At 34.2% G+C, this 26,965-nt stretch overlaps 2 protein-coding genes across 7 annotated transcripts in view; one reads left to right on the top strand and one right to left on the bottom strand.

Annotated features, from left to right (window-relative positions):
• LOC114335305 (pancreatic lipase-related protein 3-like) overlaps window positions 1–26,965 on the top strand; it is a 593,140-nt gene that overhangs the window by 465,684 nt on the left and 100,491 nt on the right. The gene's annotated exons all lie outside the window — the stretch shown is intronic.
• The window catches only part of LOC114335297 (lactosylceramide 4-alpha-galactosyltransferase), a 152,042-nt gene that overhangs the window by 100,096 nt on the left and 24,981 nt on the right, over window positions 1–26,965 (bottom strand). Inside the window, exon 1 of one of the 5 annotated variants that reach the window (XM_028285511.2) lies at window positions 7,243–7,475. The exons of 3 other annotated variants lie outside the window; for them this stretch is intronic. The gene's annotated coding sequence lies outside the window, so the exon portion shown is untranslated. Of the gene's footprint in view, window positions 1–2,297; window positions 2,347–7,242; window positions 7,476–26,965 lie in introns of those variants that run through there. One more of the 5 variants, XM_050646042.1, reaches the window with a different exon arrangement.

The raw sequence follows: 26,965 nt of genomic DNA, 5'->3' as shown, positions 1-26,965 counted from the left end.
GAATTTATTTCAGCTTTTACGTGCTCACTGTATATTATTAATGTTTTTTTTCAAATTTCCTAGAAAAAAAACTGTGCTGTCTATCTGATAATAATTGTTTATACGCGGAAAAACTTCTTTCTACTTCACATGAAGTTAAAGGACCAAACTTAAAATATTGTATAGTTGAATATTCTACCGGTAAAATTAAATTATTTTCACGATTCCCCATATTAATACTATTATTTATTTGAATTATTTTTTGATATCCCTCATTTTTCTTTAACACTTATCTTTAACAAAATTATACGTTATAAGATTTAAAGATAACTAGTTCCCCATCTAGTTATCACAGGTTCAGATGGTAAAGGCATATTAGGTAAGCGATTTTTATACTCGCAGGGAGATTTTTTTTTATTTAATACAAGGATATTGACGATTGGAAATTATGTCCTTATAGTTTCTGCTACTCTATTTAAAGCGTGTGCTAAACAAGTAACGTGTATCAAAGGACATCGCACACATCTTATGGAAAATATAATGTCACTCAAATTCAATAAAATTTATATGAATATATTCGTTTCAATTTAACGATCAATTCTTATCATTGCGCCAACTCTTAATTTTCAATAATCAGAGCAGAAATTGATATAAATCAATCTGAAATCAAATGGGTAAGTACATAAGTTAGAGAGAGAAAAAATATTTTAAAATACCCAAATTATAGTTAGTTCATAAATCTTCTCGAGCTCTTAAGCATCTTATTATAATAGTTTCACTAATCCGCTTAGGCCCAGCGGGGTTTAAGCTGTTTTGAATAGCACCCAGAGCAATAGTGATTTTAACTGACACGTTTATAGACTCCAAAAATGTGATTTCGATAAACTTTAATTGCAATTTGCGCCGTAATTAATCATAATTAAGAGTTGGCGCAATGATAAGAATTGACAGTTAATTTAAAACGAATCTATTCGTATAAATTTTATTGAATTTGAGTGACATTATATTTTCCATAAGATGTGTGCGATGTCCTTTGAAAAAAATATTTTTAAATGTTGTCCAGATTTGATCATAATGTGGTGCAGCATCACTTAACAATAAATAATTTTTTTCTTTTGGTATCGGCTGAGGTAAAAAAAGTTACTCAGAGATTCATTTACAAATCTACAAATAGTTACATTGTTCGTTTTTTGCAACTCCTTAACGGAAACTAAAAAATATCCGGTGCTACACTCTAGTGATGTTGAAAAAGTAACTATTCGTTACAAAGTACTCGTTACTTACGAATACCGAAAGTAACGATTACTATACAGAGAGGCAAATCGTTACTTTCATTATTCTGATTACTTCGTTACTTCGTACCAATCGTATCAGAGCGAGTAACGACTATTGTATCTAGTAACGACTATTGTATCTACTTTGATTACTTCGTACCAATCGTATTAGAGCGAGTAACGGCTATAGTATATACTTTGATTACTTTGATACTCTGATTACTTCGTACCAATCGTATCAGAGCGAGTAACGACTATTGTATCTGCAACCAGTACACTTGATTACTTTCTAGACTGACCGGAAAAATGTGGAAATGATAATGTTTCTACAGTATGATCAACAACTTTAATTTTGTATGTATTGTATTGGTTTTATTAGAATTAGACTAGGACATTTAGGGGGGGGGGGCATACAAAATACCTACCTACTGAGAAATACGATTTTCGATATGATTACCGGTACTGAAATACAAAAGTAATCATAGTAATCAAAGTAACGAATACTGTAAATGATTACTTGTTATATCGGAATACCTATACAAAATACCTAACTACCGAGAATTACGATTTTCGATAATATAATGATTACCTCATATTATGACTACCGGTACTCAAATACAAAAGTAATCACAGTAATCAAAGTAACGAATACTGTAAATGATTACTTTATACAAAAGTAACGATTTGTAACGAATACTCGAAAGTAACTATAAATTAATTTGTAATTATGCCGTCCTTTAATATCAGTCGTCTCGAACACAGATATCCATATTGGATTATGTATTTCCAATTGCAGTTTTAATCGCTTCAACAGTAAATGGCATGCTGGAATCAACATATTTTTTTCGTACAGTCGTAGCAGAAGAAACAAGGAACTTGTACATCATTATTGCAGTATTTTTTTTTTGTTGGAATAATGGATTATCCAATTTTGCAATTGGAATATTGTAGCCAATCTTCAAATTGCATTACTATCCATTGGGGTCTATTGTCATATTATCCTAACACCAATAAGAGGTATTTCCGAGGAATATTTTTACCTACCTCGCTAAACTGCATTACTTGTGTCCTCAGATGTTTGTCCATATTGTGATATATCTGAAAATATGCACTTTTAATAGAAGTATATTATGCACTTATACAATTTATCCAAAATATGCAAATATGCACTTTGCATATTTCCCGAGCTCTAGAATCAGTGTAATCGTGGTTTTTTGTAAATAACGAAGAAGTGAAGTCAAGCACTTCAAAAATAAAGAAAGGAAAAGCAGTTGGAAAAGACTATATTTCTGGGGAAGTGTGGAGAGCATTACGAGAGGCAGGAACAAGGTGGCAAGGTGGCTAACAAGTTTCATCATCATCATCATTTGCTCGACAGCCCTTTCTGGGTCTTGGCCTGTTCCAGGATTCTTCTCCACTCTGATCTGTTTCGTGCTTTTTTTCTCCAGTTTTTTATTTTTAAGATTTTTATATCATTTTCTATTTGCTCTAAATATCTCAGCTTCGGTCTTCCTCTTGTTCTTTTTCCTACTGGCATCTGTTTGAATATTTTGTTTGGTATTTCGCCTTCTTCCATTCTTTCTACATGTCCCATCCAACGCAGCCGTCCTATTTTAATGAATGTTATGATATCTGGATCCTGGTATATTTCGTATAGTTCAAAGTTGTACCTTCTTCGCCAAATTCCATTTTCTTTTGTGCCCTTATATATGTGTCGCAAGATTTTTCTTTCAAAGGTGGCTAGCAATGTTTCCTCTCTTTTAGTGAGTGTCCAGGTTTCTGAGCCGTATGTGAGTACCGGTCTTATTAGGGTTTTGTATATTTGGCATTTTTTTTTCCTTGCGACGTTGTCTGATCTTAGTTGCCGAATTAAGCCATGATAACTTTTATTGGCAATAAATATTCGCCTCTTCACTTCCTCTGCTACGTTATTATCAGATGTGACTAGGGATCCCAAGTATGTAAAGTTTTTTACCCCCTCAATATTGTATTCTCCTATTGTTATATTTTGTGGCTGCCTTATTTCTCTGTTTTTACTTACCTGCATATATTTTGTTTTGTTCTGGTTGATTTTCAGGCCACTATTTTGTGCAGCTCGTTCTATTTGATTGAATGCCTCTATCATTTCTCTTCTTGATCTTGCGATTATGTCAACATCATCTGCAAATGCTAGTATTTGCACGCTTTTATTAATTATTGTTCCTCGAGTATTGACTGTTGTGTCCCTCATTATTTTCTCGAGTACAATGTTGAACAAGATGCATGATAGAGCGTCTCCCTGGCGTAGTCCCTTTTTCACATCTATTGTTAATTTATTTAGTGGCTAACAGGTTTATTTAATATAATTATGCAAGTTGGACAAATTCCAGATAAATGGAGAAGCAGTATATTAGTACCTGTTTACAAAAACATGGGAGATACAACAATGTACAAACTACAGGGCCATAAAACTACAATGTACAAACTGCAGGGCCATAAAACTACTTAGTCACACTATGAAAATATGGGGGAGAGTAATTGATAGACGGATACGTGCAGAAACCGAAATATGCGATACTCAATTTAGGTTTATGCAGGGCAGATCAACAACAGATGCAATTTTCATTATAAGGCAGCTGATGGAAAAATACAGGAATAAAGAAACAAACGCGTATATGCTAAATCTTCAGAAAGCATATTTATGATGATAGAATTCCTCGAAAGATTCTGTGATGGGCACTCAATAACAAAGGAGTTCCGTATGTATGAGGGAGCAACAACTAGTGTTAGGGCAGGTGCGGAAGAGACTGATAAATTTCATGTGAAAGTAGGATTGCACGTGTACCAAGACTCAGTGCTTAGTATTTATTTATTCCTATTAGTTTTTGATCAGATAACAGCGACAACATTCCCTGGTTCTTAATGTATGCTGTTGATGTTGTGTTACTGTATTAGTATGAAATAGTAAAAGCGACTTAGAACAAAAACTGGAACGTAGAGACAAGCTCTTGAGGAAAAGGGTTTAAAACTTTTTGAAAAGTAATAGTTTTAGCTACCTACGATCGGTATTACAGAGAAATGGGGAAATAGATGGAGATGCATGTAGTGGAATGAGAGTTGGATGGATGATGGATGAAGTGGAATGAAGCGAGTGGTTTGTTACGTGACAGAAAAATTCCAATGAAGCTGAAGGGAAAATTCTATAAACCGGCTATAAGGCCAGCTGTGATCTACGGAACTGAATGTTGGACAGTTAAAAAGAAAGAAGAACAACGAATGCATGTGGCGGAAATGAGAATGCTTACATGGATGACTGGAGTGACAAAGATGGATAAGATTGAAATGAGTATATTAGGGGAAGTCTAGGGGTGACACCAATAGATGCCAAAATGAGAGAGCATAGGTTAAGATGGCTTGGTCATGTTCAACGTCGAGACGCCAGTCATCCAATACGAAGAATTCTTGAACTGCAGGTTTCTGGAAGGAGTAAGAAAGGAAGACCAAAGAAGACCTGGGTTGAGACGCTTGGGCAGGACATGTCGGTAAAGGGGATTAATATAGATATGATCTAAGACAGAAACTTATGGAGAAATGCAATTAGGGAAGCTGACCCGCATAGAGATAAAGGCAAAGAGAATGATGATAAAACAAATAGTTTGTAGGTTTTCGCCTTGTCCATGACTGACGCGATATCACCTAGCGCCTTCATCTGACATTTTTGGATCTCACAATTTGACGTTAAGCATATGAAAAAGTTATTTACCATTTTTGACAAAAATTTTTATACAAACAATGACAATCACATTACAAAGATAGCTCCAATATTGTCATATTTCGCCACTACTCCCGTTGGCATCGTTTCAAGGTAACCCCACCATAGTCACGCACGGAGCGAATACGGTATACCGATTCACTAAGTTGCAAAAAACTACTTACAACTGAAGGAGGAAAGGGGCGCCAAAAATTTCTTGCCCCGGGGCCCCGGGGTGCTTGAAAGTCTTGGCGCGGCCCTGCGTGAGACATCCCAGAATAAGGTTCAAGAAGTCGCCCACGTGAAAAGTGGTCCAAATGTTTTTTAACAATTTTTTTTAATCTAATTGCAAAAATCAATATTTTCGGCCCGGACAAATTTTTTTAAGGTTTTTTTTGTACCATTCGGGATAAAAAGGTCTCTTATAATTTTTCTCTTATATTTTTCGTGTTTACGCAATTTAAAATTGAAAAAACGAAAAATGGCCATTTTCAATCCTTAATAACTCGGTTAAAAGTTATTATATGACAGTTAGAAAGTGACTAAATCACAGTTTAAAGTCCCCCCCCCCCCACAAGATCCTGAAGAAATTTATGTCATTATTTTATTACTAAGCTGTTATTTTTAAGTAATAATACTGAGCGCCATGCACGTATTAGGCGGCCGTCAAAGGTGAGTGCGAGAGAGATACCATTCCGGCAGTCAATGGTGCATCTTACTCGCACTCACATATGAGTCACACATGAGCCGCGTCAATACGATGTTACCGCTCATTGTTAATAATTAAAAATAACAGTTTAATAATAAATTAATGACACAAATTTCTTTAGGGTCACGTAAGGGGGGCTTTAAACTTTGACTTCGTCACTTTCTGACTTTCATAATAATTTTTAACCGAGTTATTAAGTCTTAAAAATGGCAATATTCGCGTTTTCAAATTTTAAATTGCTTATAACTCGAAAACGATAAATTTTAGAGAAAACTTACAAGATACCTTTTTTGTCCAGAACGGTCCAAAAAACCTAAAAAAAGTTTGTCCGGAATAAAAATATTGATTTCTTGCAATTTGATTAAAAAAAAATTGTTAAAAAAAATTTGGACCACTTTTCGTGTGGGTGATTTCTTGAACCTTATTCTGGGGTGTTTCACGAATGTGATTATGCAAAAAAATCTCATGGGGATATTTTTTTCAACGAACCCGCCGCTTTCGTCTTGTCTATATGCGTTTAAGTTTACTTGATATACTATAGTTATTTCGCATATGACTTTAATCACTGTAATGTTCGATTACAAATTATTTTTGATAAAATCGGCATCACCGTGCTAAAAACTCTCATAAGGACTGCATTGACTATGTTTCCTATACCTACTGCAAAGTCAAGGTGGGATGGACTATGGAATCCGTTATTACTTCATGCGGAGAAATAAAATTAAAAAGAAACAAACAAAAAGAAAAAAGAACGAACGTATATAACCCAGTAAATGGAGGGGAAATACGGCGATACCGTGTAATTTTCAGGGGCAACTCCGAATTGCATGAAAACTTGGATTTATTTTCTACTTACCCTCTACTTAACTCGTAACTCGTTTATTTTTGATGCTAGAAACTTTTATAAAAAATTAAAATAAAGCTTTTTTTAAACACTTTAAAAAATGCCCCGTTTTAAAAAATCAGATTTTCCCGAAAATTGTTTAATTTTTCGGTGATTTCACATTGAAATATTTGATTTGGAATTAGACGAATACGAACGTATTTTTTATGAGCTAGAACTATGCTTTTATTCGGTTTATAGACTTTACTGATACACCATTTTTTTAGTTTTTTTATAAGCTATACTTTTGCTAAGATATTTTTTTTTGATAAAATATTTACTTTTTGAGTTATTTGCGAAAAACCGTCTGAAAACGTAGTTTTTTTGTCGAAAAATAAACATTTTCAATCGCAAATAACTCTAAAAGTATTAACTTAAATAAAAAAAAACTCTATAGAACGAAAGTTACTTATAAATCAATCAATTTATCCATTTCGTGGCTTATTTTAAGCACGCGTTTTTTCACCCTCGAGAAGAGGTGACTGTCACCCCCCAAGTAAAAGCAACCAACGACACAAATTCAACTTTGAAGTGAAGGGTAAGTAGAACCTAAATCCATATTTTCATGCAATTCGGAGTTGCCCCTGAAAATTACACTCCAAAACGGTCATTTACTGGGCTATTAGTTGATTTAGTTTAAAATAAAGACATGACTCTTTACACTTACCTCCATTCCACTATTATGTAAATCCTACTGAAATTCTATGGCCACGGTTAAAAAAATTTACCATTTTTTAAAATCAACTCCAAATGCAGTTTTCGATTCAAAAATAACTCGCACACACTGACTTGTATAATATGTAATTACAAATGTAAAGAACATTGATAAATAATTATCTTGGGCTATTCCATCTAATATTTTTATGATACACGATACACGGCAATTGCGTCAATATCCGCCGTGATAGTGACTTCATTTTATTGTTGGTAAACAATTATTTGGAATACTTTCATTTGCCAGATGTATTTACTTACTGTATGATACTATACAGGGCGAGGCAGATAAAGGGCCTATTAGAAATATCTCGATAACTAAACTTAAGAGAATCATGAAAATTTGAATACAGGGGTTTTGAGGTATGAACTGTTATGAAAATATTTTGGTCTCTTTGCTACTTCCGGTTATACCGGAAGTTGACTGTAACTTCGTTTTTTTTAAAGGGACACCCTGTATATTTTTACATTTTTGGATTCTCCTCGATTTCTTCTTTCTTAAAATATGAGGTTTTGTAATAGGGTATTATATTTTTTAATAGGGTAATACAGGGTAGTTTAAGAGATAATTTTACGGTTTTTTATAAATTTTGTAGCAAACTTGACACCCTGTAGAATTGTAGTGATTTGATATCAAAAACTCTATTTATGTTCCAGTGTTCTTTAATATAGTCTACTATTATTAAAAATTATTATTATTAATTTTAGTATACAGGGTTGGTTGATACTCGGAATGAGTATTTTCTGAGCTTTCTTAAATGGAACACCCTGTATTTTATTATTGTAATGCAATGACATTTTATCAGACTATTTTATTTCTTAAGAATTCACTATACCTAACCGCTTTAACTTGTGAGTTATTCGTAATTCTTTTAGCCAAAGATTAATTGCAACAAAAATTACGTGAAATTTTATTAGGTTTGCCGTGAAAATATTCAATCGAACATAATTTTTCGAAAATAAGCACATATTAATCTCGAGTGACCCTTAATTTATTAATACCGGTTGATATATCAAAATACCTACGTAGTTAAGATTATTGTTGCGTTCAATTTTAAAAAACATACAATATTTTATCTAGTTGGCTATGACTTCGACACTAAATATGTTTTAACATTTGCTTTTCTTAAACATTCTACTATTTTTGTAGTTCCAGTTGCTTTGCTACCATTACTTATATGAATTTTTCTAATGAAAAACTGATTTAGATGTTTTTTTTTGTTAGGAGGGGAGAGTATAACAAAAATGTGCTACTAGCAATAAGAATGTATCATCAGAAATTCCATGAGAGATAGATGACAGCCAAAAAGAGAAACTTTTCAAAATTTACTAGAGCGGTTTCAACGGACTGGTCTCTTAGATTACTGTCCATATCGTACAAAAGCTATTGTAAATGATTAAAATGGATTAAATGTAATCGCTAGTATCACTGATAATGTGCATATTAGTACGAACATTCTCGTAATCTAAGTCTCTATTACGTCGAAACTATTCTAGTAAACTATTCTAGTAAACTGAAAAGTTTCTCTTCTTGGTTGTCGTCTATCAAGGAATTGCAGATGATAACTTATTGCTAGTAGTACATTTTTGTTATACTCCCTAGAAGAAAAACCATACTAACCAGTTCCCCATTAGAAAAATTTATATTATTAATGGTAACAAAGCAACTAGAACTATAAAAATAGTATAATGGCATAATGTTTAAGCAAGTTTAGTATCAAAGTCATAGCCAACTAGGTAGAATATGGTATGTGTTTATTATTATTTTATGCACCAACAATCTTAACAACGTAGGCATTTTGGTATCTCATCCAATATTAATAAATTAAGGATCATTATAGATTAACATATATTTATTTTCAAAAAATTATTATTTATTGAATATTTTCACCACCAACCTAAAAAAATTTCATGTAATTTTTATTGTAATTAATGTTTGGCTTAAAGAATTACGAATATCTCAAAAATTAAAGCAGTTAGGTATAGGATAGGGAATGCTTAAGAAATAAAAAAGTACCATAAAATATCATTTCATTACAATACTAAAATACAGGGTGTTCCATTTAAGAAATCTCAGAAAATACTCATTCCGAGTAACGACCAACCCTGTATACTAAAATTAAACATTTCGCTATAATAATAATTTTTACTAATATTAGACTATATTAAAAAACACTTGAACATAAATAGAGTTTTTGATATCAAATTAGTACAATTCTACAGGGTGAGAAGTTTGCTACAGAATTTATAAAAAATCGTAATTATCTTTTAAACTACCCTGTATAATATTACAACTTACAAATACCTGGGAAGTATCATTACTAACGACGGAAAAAATAGACTGGGAAATAACAAATAGAGCAAAAAAAATCAAATAAGTTATACTATACCTTAGCCCCAATACTGGGGAAAAGAGTACTTGCATGAGAGACAAAAATAAACATATATAACACAATAGTGATACCGACTGTGCTTTACGTAAGTGAAAACTGGACAATTCTGGAAAAACATAGGAGCAGAATAAATGCAATGGAGATGAGACATTTAAGAAGGATAGTTGGAAAGACAAAATGGGATAGATTAAGCAACGAGACTATTAGGAGAATGACCAACCAAGAACCAATAATGAATAAACTAAAAAAGAGACAAATGAATTGGTATGGACATTTGATGAGGATGCAACCCAACAGAATTACGAGAAGAGTCCACGAAGTAAGAAACATTGCAAAAAGAAAAAGAGGCAGACCAAGAAAAAACTGGATACAGCAAATAGTAGAGGCGAGAAATGTTAAAGGAAAATCACTCGAGGAATTAAAAATAATGGCGGAAAACAGAAAAGAATGGAAGAGATGGGTGAATGTAATTAAAATAACGATCCCAAATCCGACGCCCTCATAGGCTACAAGGAAGGGGAGAAAGAAAGAAAGAAAGAAAGTATTAATATTACAAATCCTCATATTTTAAGAAAGAAGACATCGATGTGAATCCAAAAATGTAAAAATATATAGGGTGTCCCATTAAAAAAAAACGAATTTACAATCAACTTCTGGTATAACTGGAAGTAGCAAAGAGACCAAAATATTTTCTGAAGCTATTTCCTTGTGGCATTTTTATAATTATGTATTTTTTATGGGAAATAAGCCACAATTTTACTAAAAAATGAATTTATTAACGTTTCGAAGCCCAAATCGGGTTTCGTTGTCAAAATACAAAATACTATTAAAATAAAACAAACATGTTGTTGCTAAGTAAAAAAATTCTTCTAATAATTTATTTAATCTGACTCATTTATATTGGCAATTCAGACGTATATTATACATTTTAAAGTAGAAGACTTTAAAATGATATCGCCAATATTTATGAGTTGCGTTCCTGGGACGACTTTACTAAAAGATAATTCATTCGATTACATGAAATCAATCCCAACTCAAGAATATCCGTCGCAAAAAAATCATAGCATGTGATCTGTCTTTAAAAAGACAACCAAATGCAACGATGACAGTAAAATTCTCGCGTTAGAGATTCCATAGTAAATCACGAGGGAAAACCAGGAAAAAACCTCGTGATACTATCCCGACATCGTAAGTATTTGGTCTTACATTTAATCTACCTTCAAAAAACTAATATTTTTTAGTAAAATTGTGGCTTATTTCCCATAAAAAATACATAGTTACAAAATATTTTCATTAAATAGTTCACACCTAAAAACCCCTGTATTCAAATTTTCATGATTCTCTTACCTTTAGTTCTCGAGATAATTCTAATAGGCAATTTATCCGTCTCACCCTGTATAGCGTGTAATATTTACTATGTGTTATTTTGTGTCTTCTTTTATTTTTATTTATTCTATATAAAGGAAACAAAAATTACACAAAAAGAAATTTAAAAATTACAGGGGTAGGTATATTAACAAAATGTACAGAGGGATGCATTATAAATATACAGGGGTATTATCGTTATTAGCTAATTGGGGAGATTCTACGGTGGATTGATGAAAGATGGGCAGGCCACGTGCACAAACTTCATAACGAGAGACTTGTAAGACTAGTAGTATGGAAGGAGATTTCCACAGGCAAAAGACCACTCGGACATTAGTGATGTTGATTATAGTTACTTTCGAGTATTCGTTACAAATCGTTACTTTTTTATAAAGTAATTATTTACAGTATTCTTTACTTTAATTACTATGATTACTTTTGTTACTTTTGTATTTGATTACCGGTAATCATATTGAGAATCGTATTTCTCAGTAGGTAGGTATTTTGTATAGGTATTCCGATATAACAACTACCTTCACCGATCTGTTTTTACTCGCTGGGATACGATTGGTAGAAAGTAATCAAGTGTACTGGTTGTAGATACAATAGTCGTTACTCGCTCTGATACGATTGGTACGAAGTAACGAAGTAATCGAAGTAGATACAATAGTCGTTACTCGCTCTGATACGATTGGTACGAAGTAACGAAGTAATCAAAGTAATCAAAGTAGATACAATAGGGCATTTCATCGATTGTCATTTGTTTCGAGCCTCTGTCAAATGTCGTATAATCCTTGTATAATATTAATATACACGGATTATACAACATATTATGACAGAAGCTGGAAACAAATGACTGTGAATGAAAAGCCCTATAGTCGTTGCTCGCTCTGATACGATTGGTACGAAGTAATCAGAGTAATCAAAGTAGATACAATAGTTCTTACTCGCTCTGATACGATTGGTAAGAAGTAAAGAAGTAATCAGAGTAATCAAAGTAGATACAATAGTCGTTACTCGCTCTGATACGATTGGTACGAAGTAACGAAGTAATCAGAGTAATCAAACACTCAAAAAAATTTAGTTCGTAATATTGATTAACAGTGATTACTGAATAGTATTTCGTTGTCACAACAATTTAATTTGTTGTTTCAACGAACTTTTAGACATTGACGAATGTATTTGGTTATTGTCAGAATTATTGAATAATAATTGTGAGAATAACTAGAGTACATTAATCAATAACACTCAATTTATTCAGCCAATAACTTAGTTTCGTATATTTAATAAATACTGTTAATTCTGGCAGCAACTCACGTTCTTGATTTCGTAGATGACAAGCAATTACCTTAGTTTATCGTGACAACATACAGATTTCATTAAAACAATGTACAAATGTTGTTAATATAGAGTAATATATGATTATTGAATAGATGTAAATTGATTGTTGTGACAACGAATGCATTAATCAATCTACTACTGCATTTAATACCCACAATCAATGCGTGCATTGTGACAATAATCGTAGTTGTTGAGACAATAAATGTTTTGCTTGACCATTTGAAAGTTAACGGCTTTTCCTTATCGTGATACCCCTAGCTTCTCTGTGTTACCGAAGTGCCGAATAATAATTGCATTTCGTTTTCAAGTGTAGTCCGTAGTAGAAGGAAGTTTTTGTGTGTCTATTATCGTGAAATTTCGGTCGAATTCTTTTTAAATGTATAAATTTTTTTCGAATCCTGAAAAAACTTATTATTATTTTTGAAAATTTAAATGCAAAATAAAATATTACAGTATTATCGAGGGTCTGAAGTCCCTGGGAACCTCTATAATGATTATTTTAATAAGTCACAGGGGTGAAAAAGAGAAAATTTAGTATGATTTTTAATTTCAAATAGGCAAACCATTCAACAGAAACTTTTTGTTTATTCTAAGGGACTTTCTGCCCTCGGTAATAATGTAATATTTTATTCTGCGTTTAAATTTTTCAAAAATACTTATTAGTTTTCTCAGAATTCCAAAAAAAATGAATGCGTTTAAAAAGAATTCGATCGAAATTTTGCACCTGCGCTCTCAAAAAGGATTAAAGTGTTATACATTTTTGGAATCACTATTTCAAACGCTTTTAAATAAGCTGTCACATGACGTACTTTCCCATTAAAAAAAATCAAAGTTACGCCGCGCCTGTCACCTGAAGAGGGATCGTGTAAAGTTCGAAACATTGATGTTATAATATACTTTGATTATTTTAAAAATCTATCCTTAAAAAAACTCGAAATTGTCAGATTAAGATAAGGTAAGTTAAGTACATGCAAAAGAAAGTATATTTCAAAAATCTGACGATTTGAGCCGGGCGTAAGGAAATGGGCGAGTCCCAAAATTTCACAAGAATAAAGCGAATATTTCGCGAAATGAATGACAGATCGAAAAACTAAAAAGTATGTGCTCAATATTTTTTTAAAATCTATCAAATGATACCAAACACGACTTCCCACGGAGAGGGGTGGGGGGTAAATTTAATATTTTAAATACGAATCCCGCGATATTTCGCGAAATGAACATCAGATCGAAAAACTGTAAAATACACTTATTTAATATTTTTAAAAAATCTATCGAATGGCACCAAACACGATCCCCCACGGAGGTGGGGTGGGGGGTTACTTTAAAATCTTAAATAGGAGTCCCCATTTTTTATTGCAGATTTGGATTCCTTACGAAAAAATAAGTAACTTTTATTCGAAACATTTTTTCGAATTATGCATAGATGGCGTTATAATCGGAAAAAACGATTGTTGGAAATGGAAAATTAAATTAAAAAATGGCAAGCGCCCACTAAAATGGAAAATGTTACGTAACTTTTTTTGGTTTTAGGACCTACTCTTCACAACTCAATAGGTCTCCAAAGCGCTCGAGTGACTGCACATTTAGCATACTTTGCTCCCCTACCATAATTAAAACCATTGTAAAATAAATATTTTCAAATAATCGCGCCTTTACAATATATTTCTTAAACACGTTCAGTATTGAAGCGATACAAATACTACGTTCAATAAAATGGCGACCGCTTCGTCAACACGTTGAAGTTTAGCCTAAATTGACATGACGTTCACCCGAAAAATCTTAAACAGTTTCAAAGCGCTGACGTAGCGCACTGGTCTGGTGAACGCACCCATTGATAAAAGAGCAAATCGAAAACCAATATGAGGAAACTGAAAATTAGATTGGATTTGGTGCTAGCAGATCTTCTGTTAATAATATACACTCACCGGCACAATTAACCGCCCACATTGTATTTCTTTCAGATTGCAGACATCGTCAATCTTGGAAACCATTTTATGAAAGATACGGTGAAAACTACCTTTGAAGAAAAGAAAACAATAAAGTTATTGAAAAAAGGGCGTTTATCAAGGGATGCTTAGCAAAAATCCAATGTTTAAAAATCTTCGAACAAAAATTTAAACAAACATAATTTTAAAAATCATAGTCTTCTTTTTCTTCTTCTTCTTCTTTTTCTTCTTCTTCTTCTTCTCCTCCTTCTTCTTCTTCTTCTTCTTCTTATGTTAGGCCTCTAGGCCTGTTCTTAACCAATTTTGAGCTTGTATTCTTAGGTGTGATGTTGACTGCCAGCTATCTCGCCACTTTTTACGGCCGGTTTCACAAAGTAAAGTTAACTTGTGGTTAAGAGAAAAACTCAAAATTACCCCAAAATATGCGTTTCAGTTTCATAATTGTTACCCTTCTGGGTATAGCCATAAGGGTAACCCACTCCAACCTCTGGTTAAAAATTCTGTGTGTTAACCATACTTCGCCGTTGACCTGAAACTAAAACGCATATTTTGACGTAACTTCTGGTTATCTCTTAACCACAAGTTAACTTTACTTTGTGAAACCGGCCGTTAAAAGGCCTTCCTATTGGACTCTTGCCTGTTGGCTTTGAATCTCTGGCTATACGGGCTATTCTCTCGCTGTCCATTCTCGTTACATGCTGATTCCACTCTCGTCGTTTCTGTCTTCACCACCGTATTATATCTTGTATGTTACAGAGATCTCTTATTCTGTCGTTCGGTATTCTGTCTCAGTGTTTTCCCAGTTATTGACCTCAACGTTCTCATTTCTGATGTTCTCAGTATTCTCTTGGTTTCTGCTGTATCTTGTTTCCATCACGTACGTCATGATCGGTCGGTCTTCCAGCCTCATATCTTTGTTTCTCCAGATGACATCACTCAGACATCCTGACACGTAATTGGCTTTATTTGCTTGCTTTCGGACGCTCTCTTTAGCATCTCCATAACTACATATTTCGACTCCCATATATTCTAATCTCGAGACTTGTTCAAATAGTTAGTTGTTAATTACTAATTTGCATCTTATGGGTTCCAGGGCCCCCGTAAGGGGTACTAGCGCCTGTGTGCAAAAAAGGATTTTGGCGCCCCTTAAGGCATTTTGGATCATGTTTTTTATTTATTTTTTGAAGGTAGGTAGGTGCTTGAAATAAACCAGAAAACTGAACTGTAGAATGTGAGTTTCACCCCTTCTCGGGGGTGAAAAAACATACATTCACAAAAGTCCGGAATTGGATAAAATGACTAATTTTAAATAACTTTTCTTCTATAAAGTCTGTCAATACTTTTCAATGGTTTTCGATAAGTAGTTTCGTTTTCAATAGTTATTTGCGAGTAAATTTATGTTCATTTTTCAACAAAAAAAAAACAAGATTTTAGGCGGATTTTCGCAAATAACTCAAAAAGTAAGTATTTTATCAAAAAAATATAGCTTATAAAAAAGTGAAAAAAATGATGTAAGTACCTATATATGAAGTATGCAGACCCAGTAGAAGCAGAGTTGTAGCTGATGAAAAGGAGGTTCTTATTCGTCAAATTACAAATCAAATAACGTAAACTACCTACGTAAATTTCAACGTAAAATAACTAAAACTCAAGCACTTATCAGGGAAAACTCATTACAACTTTTTTAAAGTATTTAAAAGAAAGCATTCCATATTAGCATCCCAAATGAAATTAATCGTTACCGCTTCACCACAAGTTACTTTACTTATGTATTGTTTATATGATCTGAAGCTTCATCGGTTCAAAGTGCTTATTTTTGAAAAGGCTGTATTTAAAAGGGCGAAAGGGCTGAACGAGTCACTAATCATGAGTGTATGCAAAATTTGAAAAGGGATTTGATATGGAACCGTATCTTCCAATTTTTGTCTTACAGGAAAACAAAACATCCAAAATATTCAGAAAAGCATAATTGCATAATCTACATTTTTTACTGCTTAAAGTTATTTGGAAAAAGAAATTTTTTCAAGATTGAAAAAAAATTACTTTAAAACCAAATTTTTTCAAAAATGAGCACTTTACTTTACTAAAAATGAGAACTTACAGATCATATAAATAAAGCTTTTCTTAAACATTTTAAAGAAGTTGTAATGAGTTTTCCCCGAAAAGTGCTTAATTTTTTGGTTATTTTACGTTGAAATATTCCATTTGGAATTTGACGAACAAGAACCTGCTTTTCATTAGCTACAACTCTGCTTTCTACTGGGTTTTGCAGACTTCATATATAAATTATTTTTTTCACTTTCTTGTAAGCTATATTTTTGCTAAGAGTATTTTTTCGATAAATTAATTAGTTTTTAATTGCGAAAAACGGGGTTTTTTGTTGAAAAATGAACATACTCACTCGCAAATAACTCAAAAAGAATTGACTTAGTGAAAATCTCTATTGGGACCGTGCAAATTCGGAAAAGCGACACCTGGTTTCTTCGCTCTGCACTTTTATTCGCACTTTTAATTATATTGGCCAATCATATGGTCCTGGTTACTGAATAATTGTCAAGGCCATACTCCAAAAAAAAATAATAAGAAGAAAAAATAAGACTTAGGTTATGTTATTAAAACGTAAACAATTGTATGTAGTAAATAAAATTAGTTATTAAAATGCAGTACTGCAAGCAAAATACAATTATTTATTTATACCTTAAACCTTTATATAGGGTGTCCCAAAAGTAGTGGAACGGTCGAATATTTCGCGAACTAAACATCAGATCGAAAAACTGATAAATACGTGTTCAATCATTTTCAAAAATCTATCCAATGACACCAAACACCAATCCACACTACACCCCCTGGAGGTGGGGTAGGGGGTAACTTTAAAATCTCAAATGGAAACCCCTAGTTTTTCTTGCAGATTTGGATTCGTTACGTAAAAGTAAGCAACTTTTATTCAAGACATTTTTTCGAACTGTGGATAGATGGCGCTATAATTGGGAAAAACGATTTATCCCGATACCATAGGTAAATTATAGAAACGGTCTAATATCTCGAGAAATACACTTTCAAATGAGAAACTAAAAAACAGGTTTTTAATATTTTTCGAAAACCTATCAACAAACACCAAAAATGACCCTCCAACCCACCCCCTGGAGACGGGGTAGGGGGTAAATTTAAAATCTTAAATAGCAACCCTCACTTTTTATTGCAGATTCGAATTCGTCATCAAAAATTAAGCAACATTTATTCGAAACATTTTTTAAAATTGCTGATAGATGGCGCTAGTAAATCGTATTTTTTCAATTAAAGCGCCATCTATCAACAATTCTAAAAAATGTTTCGAATAAGTGTTGCTTAATTTTTCATGACGAATCCGAATCTGTAATAAAAAGTGGGGGTTGCTATTTAAGATTTTAAAGTTACCCCCCACCCCACCTCCAGGGGGTGGGTTGGAGTGTCATGTTTAGTGTTATTCGATAGGTTTTCGAAAAGTAATAAAAACCTTCTTTTTGGTTTCTCATTTGGAATTGTATTTCTCGAGATATTAGACCGTTTCTATAATTTACCTATGGTATCAGGATAAATCGTTTTTCCCAATTCTAGCGCCATCTATCCACAGTTCGAAAAAATGTCTTGAATAAAAGTTGCTTTCTTTTACGTAACGAATCCAAATCTGCAAGAAAAACTAGGGGTTTCCATTTGAGATTTTAAAGTTACCCTCCACCCCACTTCCAGGGGGTGTAGTGGGGGTTGGTGTTTGGTGTCATTGGATAGATATTTGAAAATGATTGAACACCTATTTTTCATTTTTTCGATCCGATATTTAGTTCGTGAAATATTCGACCGTTCCACTACTTTTGGGACACCCTGTATAATAATTGCATATCATATCAATATTGTGAAGCAATATATAATTTTTCTTCTTAAATGACAATAGGTACGAAATGTACGTCAATTTGACAATTTCAATTGACAATATGAATTATTTAAGAAAGTTGCAAGATTTCTCCGCTATTCGCGTACGATCGTTTCGCGTATCCCTTCCGAGTACTTGCACACCGCGAATATAACAAAAGTTGCTTAGAATTAGTCAATTTATCCAATTCCGGACTTATTTTGAACGAATGTTTTCTCACCCCAGAGAATACCCCCAGGTATTCTCGGGCGCATTCCCCTGAGAATACCCCTTTTGCCCCCATAGTAAAAGCACACATCGGCACAGTAGGTATCACTTATTTTCTTGTTAGCTATGTGTATGACAAATTGTATGTCAATCCAAGCGGTTCTTTAAAATTTACAACAAAAACCGTGAGTAAATGGACTATTATTAGTACGCTAAATATCAAAATGAAACAAACATAATAAAAGCATAACAAAATAAATTAAAATGCCTGACTTCTGACATGTTCTCGCAAATGGGAATGGCAGTAACTGGATGATATACTAATCAAATTTAGTGTGTGTTTTCACCTCACAAATTTCACTCAACATTTATTTTAAAATTAATTTTTGTTTTTTGGTTCTTTGCTTTTTTTGCAATTTTTGACCCCGGGTTTTGGCGCCCCTAAAGGATTACGCCCGTGTGCATTGAACACTTTGCACATATCGTAGCGGGGTCCCTGATGGGTTCCCTTGACACTACCAGGGATTTTGTCTTAGCTGTTGATATTTTCATGTTCATGTTGTAGTTTTTCGGCACTTTATTAAAAAATTTTGCTATTCGCTGTAGGTTATCCTCGTTATCGGAGATTATGATTGCGTCGTCAGCATAATAGAGGATTTTTTTTGTTTTTCTGCCATCTCATATCTTTTTCCAGTACCTTTAATGTTTTCTATGATTTTGTCCATCACTAAATTAAAAAGCAATGGGCTCAAGCTATCCCCTTGTCTAATTCCCGAGTTGATTTCTACTTCCGATGTTAGTTCATTCTCGACTTTTATTCTGGTTTTGTTCTTCGTATTAATGTCTTTAATTATCCTTATCATCCTGTTGGGTTGATTTTTCTCCTTTAGCAATCTTAGTACATCTTCCAATCTTACACAATCGAAGGCCTTAGTCAGATCTATAAAGCACATAAATGCAGGTTTATTATATTTCAGTGCTTTCTCAGCAATTTGTCTGGCTATGAATATGGCGTCTATTGTGGACCTATTTTTCCGAAAACCTTGTTGTTCCTCACTAATTGTGTATTCTTCATTTATTTTATTGGCAAGTATTTATGTTAAAAGTTTAAGAGTTGTGCTCAGCAAGGTGATGGTACGGTAGTTGCTAGGGTCTTTGCTGTTTCCTCTCTTGTTTATAGGTATTGTTATACTCGTCTTCCACTGGCCTGGTAGACGCTGGCTACATATTTATTATTTCTTGAAAGAGGATCTCTAAGTTTTCGATTAAGGTTTCTCCTCCGTATTTAAGGAGTTCATTTGGTATCCCATGGGCATGTCCTGGGGCTTTTTTTGTTTTTTAAGTTAAGTATGTTATCCTTATTTCTTCTTTTGTGATTTCTAGTGCTGTGTCTATGTCGGATCCGTCTTCATAGTCTAATTAAAATAAATCATTATGAGTATTAGGACTTCTTAGAGCCGGTTCGGCAATCCATTCATGATATCCGGAATATCGGATTGGGAAATATTGCATTCCTCCAACGCGGCCGTCTTGAACTCTCCGAAGGATGTAGGGGCTGGTACTCTTGCACTTACCCGTTTTTTGAGGTTGTCCCAAATGTGTTCAATTGGGTTAAAATCGGGACTGCGTGCCATCCATTGTAAAACTTAAATCCCTACCTAATTAACTCGAGTGCTTAGCTCATGGGTGAATCTTGTGGTATGGCAACGTGCATTGACACGTTGGTCAATGGACGGTACAAAAGGCATGACATGGTCTTGGAGAACTTCTTCCACTTATCTTTGAGCATTCACACTTCCTCTATCGAACACAACAAGTTCAGTATGAGCTTCATAAGAGATACCACCCCAAATCATTATTGATCTGGTACTAAATACCAAACGGAGGACGGAGGATTGTATAAACATATTTGGAGTAGCGGAAATTTTCTCTTTAGAATATTAATAGTCCAAAAAAATAAGGTTGTTGTCGGGACACTTGAGCAGCCAGGTTGCAAATGGGTTTTTTTTGGGTTCTATATACCTAATACATTATAAATACAAAAATTCCCGTCACAGTTCGCACGAGAATTTTAGTTATTAACAAATAAATGTCAAAAATGGCAGTTTTTTCGTTTAAATCGCTACAGGGAAAAAATAGGGTAACTAATGCCTGGTTGCACCAACAGATCTTAAGCTTAAGACGTGCTTTAAGCTTAGCTTACGAAACATACGCGTTGAACTATTGAGTCTAAATGCACGTATCCATTACGTTGGTGTTCCGTGTAACTGCTCCAATAAATACGGCATGCGCTCCTCTACATATAAACCGTCACCGATTGGATCGCCGTGGGTGAGAGCCGAGCGGGAGCACCAACGTATCCACTATGTGGAGCAGCTACACGGAGCATGGAGCGCCAACGTAATTGATAAATTTTCAGCTTACCAAGCAAGCAAGCAATTTGATTCAACCCGACCCATGAGACTTGTTCACCCCTAAGGAAGTACGTTCGGGTGTAACAATTCATTGGAGCGAGGTGTATTAACCCGAGTCTAAGACAGGAGTCACTCCACCGCGCTCCAATGCTCCGGGCCATCCCTTTCCCCCCTATAGCACGCTGATGCGCGATAGGGGCACAACTATCAGCCAAATGCTTTTCACGTGGGAATCTTGGGTAATAAAATACCAACGTGGTGCCCTAATCGATTTGCAAATCAGGCCAGCGTGAAGCGCTATATGCCTGTTATCTTCTTGTGACTTGTCCGCGGTACTAAAATTGCTTGCTTGGGCCCCAGCTCTCTGAACCGAGTTAAGCTCTGTTCAGAGACCTGGTGCTCAAGGGTTGGGCCCTACTTGCCCGGGTTTTTGTGTTTTTTTTTAGCATTTTTTTTTTGTTGGCTTGCGCCGGTCTTAGTAATTTATTTTCGATTATTTTGGGTTTTTTTATTTTTTTTTTGTAGGATGTCCTGAAAATAGAATCTTAATTAGTAAAAATTAGCGAGTATGGGGCCCACACTAATTGCTTTGTCGTTGTTGATGGAGCCACGTATTGTCCACTTTTATTTCATTTCTTATTTTATATCTTATTTACTGTCATTTTATTTATTTCTTTTTTTATCTCTGATGTTTATTTTCTTTAATCCACTATTTGTTGTTTGGATGTTTGTGCTTCCATCGGTGGAAGCCGTCGCGTCGTATCGCATTATCTCTCGCAGTATGGGACTTGGATGATTTTCCAGCTCTGGGAATTTTGTCCTGGCGCTTTCCGTCATTATGTCGGTCACTCCGATTTATTGGAGTTCTCTGAATAGGTGTCTTTCCGCCACGTATCTTGGGACGTTCGCTGCTTCCCTTAGGCTGCTGTTGTGTGCCGCTTGGATCTTCTTTTTTGTTGTTTTGCATACGTGTCCCCCCCACGCGAGAGATGCATATGTCAAAATTGGTATTATTCTGCTATTGATTAATCTTATCTTCGTTTTAGTTCTTAATTTACTTTTTCTACCTGCGAGTCCTCTTAGTGATGCTTTGGCCATATTGGCTTTTCTAAGTGTGGCTTCTACGTGGTTTTGAAATGTTAAGCCTTTGTCCTTCTAGATATTTCGCGTGATCTTTCCACTCGATGGGGTTGTTTTGCACCGTCAGTTGTTCTTCTGGGCTTTGTCTTTTCTTTTTGAACAGCACCGCTTCGGTTTTTTCTGAGTTTATGGCTATTTTCCATTTAATACACCATTCTTCAACGTCGTCTAGCGCTGTTTGTAGACTGTTCACTGCTACATCTATGTCTCGGTGTTTGGCCGCTATCGCTGTGTCATCGGCATAAATGCTTAATAGTGTTCCGGGTGTTCTTGGAACGTCGGCGGTGTATATTGAGTACAGTAGTGGCGACAGGACCGCTCCTTGTGGTAGTCCAGCTTCCGGAGTCCCGAGCCCGGACAGGACTTGTCCTCTGCGAACTTTAAAACTCCGGCCTCTAAAGTACGAAGAGATTAATCTTGTCATTGCTACGCTCTATCCATAGCCTCTCATTTTGTATATTAGTCCTTTATGCCAGACTCTATCGAAGGCTTTGCTTACATCCAGAAAGGCTGCGCTGGTATATTGTTTGTCATTAAATCCTGCTGCTACGTATTCTGTTAGTCTGAGTACTTGTAGCTCACTGGAATGTTCTGCTCTAAAGCCAAACTGGGCTTTGGGGATTATTTCTAGTCTGTTTGTCTCGGCTTGTAGTCGGCTTAGAATGACTCTTTCTGCTATTTTGCTTGTTGCTGGAAGTAAGCTCATCAGCCTGTAATTTTGCGGAAAAGTGCTATTTTTGCCGGGTTTTGGTATCATAATGACATGGGCCAATTTCCATCGATTCGGGAATTTTCTGTATCTTAGTATTCCATTTATATGGTTGGTTAGGAATACTATGGCTCTTGCCGGTAGGAATTATAAGGCTCTGTTTGTTATCTGGTCTGGCCCTGGGGCTTTTTTGGGTGAGCTATTTTTGATAAGTTCGTTGATCTCTTCTGGTGATGTTGGGGGGATGTTCTCGTCTGGGTTTTCAGGCCTTTCTCTTTGTTCTTCGACTTCTTCTATGAAGTCTATGTCTTCGTCCGGATGATTGTTTAGTAAACTCTCTCTCTCTAGTGTGGACATCATCACTTCTGCCTTTTCCTCAACTGTGTGGACTATGCCGTTCTCTCCGTGTAGAGGTGGGATGGGTTTTCTGTCGCTTCTGAGTATCGTTTGTAGCTTCCAGATGTTCTGCATATTTGGACCTTGTTCTTCCATCTCTTGGACATGGTCGTTCCAGCTTTCACTACGGTGTTGTTGTAGTGCTGCTTTGACTTCTCTATTTAGTCGATTTGCCCTGTTTTTGTCTGCCTGATTTCTTGTTCTTCTGGCTATCTGTTTCGCTCTGTTCTTTTCCCGAATCATGTCTTTTGTCTCTTGTGTAATGTTTCTAAACAACGGATTGCCACGTGGATTGCTTAGATACGAATCGAAAATTATGGTATAACGTATGTGAGACTTAAAGCGGCCTTATCTATAAGCTGAGCTGGGCTAAGCTGGAGCTTAAAATTTGTTGGTGCAATCAGGCATAAATATCTTATTTAGAGTATTCGTTGTTTAGTATCTTTTTAGTATTTTAGTAGATGAGCAAAGGTTCAAAATGGCAGTTTTTGAATTTTGGTTCATTTGTTGGATCATTTGTTGCTTCGCTAATTGCAAAATAAAACTAAAATTTCGAAAATAAAAAATTTGCTACAACTTTTGCGAAAATGAACTTAAGACTTTGATATTGCATGAAAAGTTGAGACAGTACGTATCATGCAAAAAATTTCAACACGATTCGTTAATTAGTTTAAATTTTATTCAATTTGTTTATCCCAAAGAGCTTTTTTGCAATGTTATTGTTGAGAAAATAATAACGATACAGCAATTGTGTGAAAACCACACGAAAGAAAAACACTTGTGTTTTCAAAGCGTTTAAAAAAATTATTAAAAATTCATTTTTATCATTCCGAAAACATTTTACTCAAATAGAGTCGTTTTTTGGCTTAAAACAATTTAAATAGCTTTGTTAATATAGACTGTAGAGTAAATCTACTATTTCAAAAGCTGGTATTTTTACAACAATTTTCAAAAAAAACTTTTTGCCGAGGTTAATTGCGGTCAAAGTTAGCCACTTTTATTATTTAATTCACAGTTACTTCTATATACATAAAATTCTCATATACCAGTGTTAGTTACCATACTCCTCCGAAACGGCTTGACCGATTTTTATGAAATTTTACACGTATATCCTGTAGGACTGAGAATAGGTTTTAATCTATTTTTCATACCCATAAATTATAAGGGGGGTAGCCCCCTGATATTTTTTTATTCTTTTGGACAAAATTATCTATCTTAATTTTATATGGTGTAGAATTACAAAATACATAAAACCCTTAATTTTCACTCTTCTATCACCAACCCCTATTTTTTAATAGCCATCTATATATTTACATCTATAAAATTCTCCTGTGACAGTGTTAGTTGCAATACTCCTCCGAGACCACTTGACCGATTTTTATGAAATTATTTATGTATATTCGGTAGGTCTTAGAATAGGTCGTAATCTATTTTTCATATCCCTGAGTGATAAGGGGGGTTCCCCCTACATTTTGTAATCTTAGGTGGGGATATGTGTACATAACGTACTCTACAAGACTACGAGTTGCTACAAAAAAAAATGATAGTCAAAATCCATCAACAAGCTCCGGTGATATTAATCTCAGCATATGTTTGAAGAATCAATTTCATTTTTTGATTGCACGCATTTTAATAATTCCCCTACACCGACCACGAATCGATTTCGTTAGGACGTTATTTTTAAAGCTTTATTAACCGCTTTGTTGAAGTTCAAAGTTTACTCAAACTTTACACATAAATTATATACCTTGAACTTCAAAGTGGCGCTAGTTAGGTTGCTTAACTGTTATAAACAATGTAGCTGTGAACTAAAAAAAAGATGTGGCTAACTTTGACTGTAATTAACCTAGGTGAAAAGTTGTTTTTTGAAAATTCGTGCAAAAATACCAGCTTTTTAAATCCCAAAGTAGTTTTAGTCTAGAGTCAATATTAACAAAGTTATTCAAATTGTTTATAAGAGTTGTTAAATGAGTTTTTAATGATTTTTTTTATAAATTATGAAAACATAAATATTCTTCTTTCATGCGGTTTCCACAGAATTACTATATCGTTATTATTTTCTGAACAATAACATTGCAAAAAAAAGCTCTTTGGGTTAAAAAATTGAATAAAATTTAAACTAATTGACGAATCGTCTTAAAATTTTTTGTGCATTCTATGGGCTGCTTGTCTCAACTTTTTGTATAATATGAAAGTCTTAAAATCATTTTCGAAAAAGTTATAGCAAATTTTTATTTTCGAAATTTTAGTTTTATTTTGAAATTTATGAAGCAACAAATGATCAGACCAAAATTCAAAAATTGCCATTTTAAACTTTTGCTAATCTACTAAAAGAGGGATACTATAAATAAAATTTCTAATTACCCTATTTTTACCTGTGTCGATTTAAACGAAAAAACTGCCATTTTTGACATTTATTTGTTAATAACTAAAATTCTCGTCCTAACTGTGACGGGCTTTTTTGGATTTATAATTTATTAGGTATATAGTAGGTACCCAAAAAACTCATTTGCAACCTGGCTGCTCAAGTGTCCCAAACATGGTATATTTTTACCTTATTTCCCTGATGGCGTATAAATACAGTTTAATACTATACTATATGAAGTTCAAGGATTTGTGATAAAAATTTAAATATACAATTATTATAAATGTTTACTTTTATAATATAGAAAGACACGTCATTAAAAAATGAAAATTAATATAATTTTATCTAGGTATTTGCATTTGCATTTGCATTTGTATATTATATTATAATCAGTACCTTATGGTATCGGGGACTATTTGAATTTGTAAGGCAAGTATTTTTAAAAATGTTTGAGTATGTAAATAAAAAATAACTTGCAAATAACGATAATTAAAACAAATAGAATACCTCCATTATCGGCTACCTTATAAAAGCAGTCACCTCTAATATACACCATTTTCAGAAGGCTTTAGAAAAAGCAAATAATGGAAATACCGGTACTTCTGATCAGTGGCGGATCCAGGTGGTGTCACTGGGATCATGACTCCCCCCTAGACGATCAATTTAATAATCCTAAAAAAAGAGAGACCATCCCAAAAATAATTGAAAACCCACTTGTCTTAGGGGTGGTAAGACTAAGTGACCTTGCATCAGAGAAAAGTAATAAAATCACCATCACCCCCCCCCCCCATCTGGATCCGCCACTACTTTTGACCCACTTATTATTATCGGTATCAGAAAACGGTCGGTGCCATTTTTAGTATGATACAATTGATCCAAAAGATGGCATAACCCAGACGTCCAAAGTGAAAGTTATCCTCCAACACCAAATTGTTCTATATGGTCCACATAATGTTCAGAAAAAAGTCGCACCATTTTGGCGTCGGGTTTGTGGGTGGGAAGGGGGGGGGGGAGAAATAGGTAAATTAGTAGTTTTTACGTTTTACGTCAATATTTCTAAAACTATGCGGTTTAGCATGAACAACCTTCTATACAAAAATGTTCTACATTAAATGTGAAATAAAAAGGGCCCTATGCATAATCCTTCTAAAATGAACGGTTCCAAAGTTATGGAGGTAGTATAGTATAATTAGTCCAAAAAAAGGCCTAACCCAGACATCCAAAGTAAAAGTTTTCCTCCAACACCAAATTGTTCTATATGGTTGACATATTGTTCAGTAAAAAGTTACAAAATTTTGAGCGTCCGGTTTGGGGGGGGGGGGAAGAAGTCGGTAAATTAGTAGTTTTTTAGGTTTTACGTCAATATTTCTAACACTATGCTTTAGCGTAAACAATGTTCCATACAAAAATGTTCTACATAAAATTTAAAACAAAAAAGATACTATATATAATTGTTATAAAATCAACGGTTCTAGAGTTACGGAGGGTGAAAA

The sequence above is a fragment of the Diabrotica virgifera genome, chromosome 3 (genome assembly GCF_917563875.1).
Source record: "Diabrotica virgifera virgifera chromosome 3, PGI_DIABVI_V3a".
In the NCBI taxonomy this organism is placed as follows: domain Eukaryota; kingdom Metazoa; phylum Arthropoda; class Insecta; order Coleoptera; family Chrysomelidae; genus Diabrotica; species Diabrotica virgifera.
Note: the sequence above shows the minus strand (reverse complement) of the source record. Positions and strands in the feature narration are given on the sequence as shown.